This window comes from Dama dama, chromosome 14 (genome assembly GCF_033118175.1).
Source record: "Dama dama isolate Ldn47 chromosome 14, ASM3311817v1, whole genome shotgun sequence".
NCBI lineage: Eukaryota > Metazoa > Chordata > Mammalia > Artiodactyla > Cervidae > Dama > Dama dama.
Window position 1 is genome coordinate 3,087,244 of NC_083694.1, and position 6,649 is coordinate 3,093,892.

Sequence of the window (6,649 nt, forward strand, 5' to 3'; positions counted from 1 at the left end):
TATACTTTTTGATTTTCTTTATTCACCGGGTCAATCTATTGTACTTTATTTTTGTTGGACTGTTTTCACTTTGCTTGTGGGTGTATATGTATATGTCTATATTCCATTATTTTAATTATTATTTCCCTGATTTTATAACTGCCATTTGTCTGGCGTTCATCTTTGGCTTCTCATTTTTGGATATTTGCTTTAATCTCACTTAATGTCATAACAAACCACTTGAGGAATCTTCATTCCTGACCAGAGATCAAGCCCTGCGCCTTTGGAGTGGGAGCACTGACTCCAAGATCCTAGACCCCTGGAGAACTAATCCTCAGTTCAGTTCAGTTCAGTTGCTCAGTCGTGTCCGACTCTTTGCGACCCCGTGGATGGTAGCCCACCAGGCTCCTCCATCCATGGGATTCTCCAGGCAAGAATACTGGAGTGGGTTTCCATTTCCTTCTCCAGGGGATCTTCCCAACCCAGGGATCAAACCCAGGTCTCCCTCATTGCAGGCAGACGCTTTAACATCTAGTATCAAACAGGAGAACTCACACAAAGGAAACCACTTGAATATAAGACCTGGCATCACCCAACCACCAGTAGCACCCTGTGCAGGATGCCTCATCTAAACAACAAACAAAACAAAAATACAAACCCAATAATCAGCAGACAAGATTACCACCTCACTCTGCCTTGCCCATCAGAGGAAAAACAAACAAACAAACAAACAAACAAATCTCACCCTGTACAGATGCTTACACAAACCACTGGACCAACCTTCGGAGGCCAGAAATCAAAAGGAAGAAAGAATTCAGCCTTGAGGCCTGGGAAAAGGAGACCTCAAACACTAAGTTAAAAAAAAAAAAAATGAAAAGGCAGAGAAATACTACACAAATGAAGGAACAAACTAGAAACACAGAAGTCCAAATAAATGAAGAGGAAATATGCAAACTACCTGAAAAAGAATTCAGAATGATGATAGTAAAGATGATCAAAAACCTTGAAAACAAAATGGAGAAAATGCAAGAATCAATTAACAAAGACCTAGAAGAATTAAATAACAAACATACAGGGACAAACAATACAAATACTAAAATTAAACATACTGTGGAAGGAATCAACAGCAGAATATCTGAAGCAGAAGAACAAATCAATGAGCTGGAAGATAAAATGGTGGAAATAACTTCTGAAGAGTAGAATAAAGTAAAAAGAATGAAAAGAACTGAGGATAATCTCAGAGACCTCTGAGACAATATCAAATGCACCAAAATTTGAATTATAGGGGTCCCAGAAGAAGAAGAGAAAAGAAAGGGTATGAGAAAATTTTTGAAGAGATTATAGTTGAAAATTTCCCCAATATGGAAAAGGAAATAGTCAATCAAGTTCAAGAGGCACAAAGAGTTCCATACAGGATAAACCCAAGGAGAAACACGCCAAGACACATACTAATCAAACTAACAAAGACTAAACACAAAGAAAGAATATTAAAAGCAGCAAGGGAGAAGCAACAAGTAACATACAAGGGAAACCCCATATGCTCAACAGCTGATCTTTCAGCAGAAACTCTGCAGGCCAGAAGGGAATGGCAGGATATATTTAACGTACTGAAAGGGGAAAATCTACAACCAAGATTACTGTACCCGGCAAAGATCTCATTCAAAATTGATGGAGAAATAAAAAAACTTTTCAGAAAAGCAAAAGTTAAGAGAATTCAGTACCCCCAAACCAGCTTTACAACAAATGTTAATGGGGTTATATAGTCAAAAAATACAAAAGAAGAAAAAAATCTATAAAATCAACCTCAAGCAATTAAGAAAATGGCAATAGGAATATACATATCAATAATTACTTTAAATGTAAATGGATTAAATGCTCCAACCAAAAGACACAGACTGGCTGAATGGATACAAAAACAAGACCCATATATATGCTGTCCACAAGAAACCCACTTTAGACCTCAAGACACACATAGACTGAAAGTGAGAGGATGGAAAAATACATTCCATGCAAACAGGAAGCAAAAGAAACCTGGAGTAGCAATCCTCAGATCAGACAAAATAGACCTTAAAATAAAGAAGATTACAAGAGATAAGGAAGGACACTACATAATGATCAAGGGATCAATCCAGGAGGAAGACAGAACAATTGTAAATATCTATGCACCCAACATAGGAGCACCTCAATACATAAGACAAACACTAACATGCAAAAAGGAGTAATTGACAGTAACACAATAATAGTAGGAGACTTTAATGCCCCACTAATGGACAGGTCATCAAAACAAAAAATTAATAAGGAAACACAAGTCTTAAAGGTTACACTAGAGGAGACGGATCTCATTGATTTCTTTAGGACATCTCATCCAAATGCAGAAGAATACACCTTCTCAAGTGCACATGGAACATTCTCCAGGACAGACCACATCTTGGGTCAGGAATCAAACCTCAGTAAATTTAAGGAAATTGGAATCATACCAAGCATCTTCTCTGACCACAACACTATGAGACTAGATATCAATTACAAGAAAAAACCTGTAAGAAACACAAACACATGGAGATTAAACAACACATTTCTAAATAACTAACAGGTTACTAAAGAAATCAAAAGGGAAATCAAAACATTTCTAGAAACAAATGACAATGAAAACATAACTCAAAACCTATGGGATGCAGCAAAAGCAATTCTAAGAGGGAAGTTTATAGCAATACAATCCTACCTCAAGAAACAAGAAAAACATCAAATAGACAACCTAACTTTATAGCTAAAACAACTGGAAAAAGAACAAAAAAACCCTAAAATTAGTAGAAGGAAAGAAATCATAAAGATAGAGCAGAAATAAATGAAATAGAAATGAAAGAAACAATAGTAAAGATTAATAAAACTAAAAGCTGGTCCTTTGAGAAGATAAACAAAATTGACAAGCCTTTAGCCAGACTCATCAAGAAAAAAAGAGAGAAGAATCAAATCAACAAAATTAGAAATGAAAAAGGAGAGGTTACAACAGACAGTGCAGAAATACAAAGGATTAGAAGAGACTATTATGAACAACTATATGGCAATAAAATGGGTAACCTGGAAGAAATGGACAGATTCTTAGAAAAGTTCAATCTTCCAAGACTGAACCAGGAAGAAATAGAAATTATGAACAACCCAGTTACAACCCAATTGAAGCTGTGATAAAAAGAAAATCTCCCCAAAAGCAAAAACCCAGGACCAGATGGCTTCACACAGGAATTCTATCAAATGTTTAGAGAAGAGCTAATGCCTATCCTTCTAAAACTCTTTCAAAAAATTGCAGAGGAAGGAGCACTTCCAAACTCATTCTACGAGGCCACTATCACCCTGATACCAAAACCAGACATAGACAACACAAAAAAAGAAAACTACAGGCCAATATCACTGATGAACATAGGTGCAAAAATCCTAAACAAAATTTTAGCAAACAGAATTCAGCAACACATCAAAAAGCTCATACACCATGATCAAATTGGGTTTATTCCAGGAATGCAAGGATTCTTCAATATATGTGAATCAATGAATGTGATACACCGTATTAACAAATTGAAAGATAAAAACCATATGATAATCTCAATAGATGCAGAAAAAGCCTTTGACAAAATTCAGCACCCATTTATGATTAAAACTCTTCAAAAAATGGGCATAGAAGGAACCTACCTCAACATAGTAAATTCTGTATATGATAAGCCCACAGCAAACATTATTCTCAATGGTGAAAAACTGAAAGCATTTCCCCTAAGATTAGGAACAAGACAAGGGTGTTCACTTTCATCACTATTATTCAACATAGTTTGGGAAGTCCTATAGCATTCAGAGAAGAAAAAAATGAAAGGAATCCAGATTGGAAAAGAAGTAAAACTCTCAGTTTGCAGATGATATGATACTGTACATAGAAAACCCTAAAGATAGTATCAAAACATTACTAGAGCTATCAGTGAATTTAGCAAAGTTGCAGGATACAAAATCAATACACAGAAATCACTTGCTTTTCTATATACTAACATGAAAAATCAGAGAAATTAAGAAATAAATCCCATTCATCCTTGAAACAAAAAGAATTAAATATCTAGGAATAAGTTTACCTAAGGAGGCAAAAGAGCTGTACACAGAAAATTATGAGACACTGATGAAAGAAATCAAAGATGACATAAACAGATGGAGAGATATTCCATGTTCCTGGGTAGGAAGAATCAATATTGTGAAAATGACTATACTACCAAATGCAGTCTGCAGATTCAATGCGATCCCTATCAAATTACCAATAGCATTTTTCACAGAACTAGAACAAAAAAATTCACAGTTCATATGGAAACACAAAAGACCCTGAATAGCCAAAGCAGTCTTGAGAAAGAAGAATGGAGCAGCTGGAGGGATCAACGTTCCTGACTTCAGATTACACTACAAAGCTACAGTCATCAAGACAGTATGGTACTGGCACAAAAACAGAAATTTAGCCCAACAGAACAAGATAGAAAGCCCAGAAATAAACCCATGCACCTATGGGTACTTTATTTTTGACAAAGGAGGCAAGAATATACAATGGGGCAAAGACAACTTCTTCAATAAATGGTGCTGGGGAAACTGGACAGCTACAAGTATAATAATGAAATTAGAACACTTCCTAACACCATACACAAAGATAAACTCAAAATGGTTTAAAGACCCAAATGTAAGACCAGAAACTATAAAACTCTTCGAGGAAAACATATAGGCAGAACACTCGATGACATAAATCAAAGCAAGATCCTTTATGACCCACCTCCTAGAGAAGTGGAAATGAAAACAAAAGTAAACACGTGGGACCTGATTAAACTTAAAAGCTTTTGCACAGCAAAGGAAACTATAAGCAGGTGAAAAGACAACACTCAGAATGGGAGAAAATAATAGCAAATGAAACAACTGACCAAGGATTAATTTCCAAAATATATAGGCAGCTCATACAACCCAATGCCAGAAAAACAAGCAACCCAATCAAAAAGTGGGGAAAAGACCTAAACTGACGTTTCTCCAAAGAAGACATACAGGTGGGTAACAAACACATGAAAAGATGCTCAACATTGCTCATTATTAGAGAAAAGCAAATCAAAACTACAATGAGATATCACCTCACACCAGTCAGAATAAAGTGAAGTCGCTCAGTCCTGTTGGACTCTTTGCAACCCCATGGACTGTAGCCTACCAGGCTCCTCTGTCCATGGGATTTTCCAGGCAAGAGTACTGGAGTGGGTTGCCATTTCCTTCTCCAGGGGATCTTCCCAACCCAGGGATCAATCCTGGGTCTCCTGCACTGCAGGTAGATGCTTTACCGTCTGAGCGACCAGGGGAGCCCCTAAAAGTCTACAAACAATAAATGCTGGAGAGGGTGTGGAGAAAAGGGAATGCTCTTGTACTGTTGGTGGGAATGTAAATTGATACAGTCACTACGGAAGATGGTATGGAGATTCCTTAAAAAACTAGGAATAAAGCACCATATGACCCAGCAATACCACTCCTAGGCATATACCCTGAAGAAACCAAAATTGAAAAAGACAAAGGTATCCCATTGTTCATTGCAGCACTATTTACAATAGCTGGAACACAGAAGCAACCTAGATGTCCATGACAGATGAATGGATAAAGAAGTTGTGGTACATATACACAATGGAATATTACTCAGCCATAAAAAGGAGTGTATTTGAGTCAGCTCTGATGAGGTGGATGAACCTAGAACCTATTATACAGAGTGAAGTAAGTCAGAAAGAGAAAGATAAATATCATATTCTAATGCATATATACAGAATCTAGAAAAATGGTACTGAAGAATTTATTTACAGGGCAGCAATGGAGGAACAGACATAGAGAATAGACTTATGGACATGGGGAGAGGGGAGGAGAGGGTGAGAGGTATGGAGAGAGTAAAATGGAAACTTACATTACCATATATAAAATAGAGAGCCAACAGGAATTTGCTGTGTGGCTCAGGAAACTCAAACAGGGGCTCTGTATCAATCTATAGAGGTGGGATGGGGTGGGAGATGGAGGGAGGTTTGAAAGGGAGGGGATATATGTGTACCTATGTCTGATTCATGTTGTTTGACAGAAAACAACAAAATTCTGTAAAGCAATTATCCTTCAATAAAAAAATAAATTAATAAAAAAAATCAAGGGTCTTCAGCCCAAATTTACTCCTTCCCCCCACTCTCTTTGCCTATGAATACTGTATCTTCCTTCCAACCTTTGGGAGTGAGGTATGAATAAGATACTTGAGCCAAATCCTTGATGGGAGTTGCAGTGTACTTGTGATTATCTGCTGGATCTCTTTCAGATGGATTTGGGCAGTGGTACATGGATGGAGTAAGGGTGAAGGAAAGACCCAGGTTCATTGTCTCATTCTGCCCAGCATCCTGTTATGTTGTTCTGGCCAGCACGTTCAACTGTTCTTTTCAGAACACTTCAGAGACCAAAAGGCTGGAATGGCTGTGTTCTCAGAGCCAGGATTTGGAGCAGTTCCCTCTCAAGAACTTCTTCCCTCCCCAGGGGCTCGGAAAACTATTGTTCTGATGCTAGAAGAGAGAAGGGAGACCTGATAGGGACAGGGACCCCTGCTCACTTTTTCCCCAGTTATCCCAGAGATCATTAGAGGCCTGGCTGTCCCCAAACTCAAGAAGGG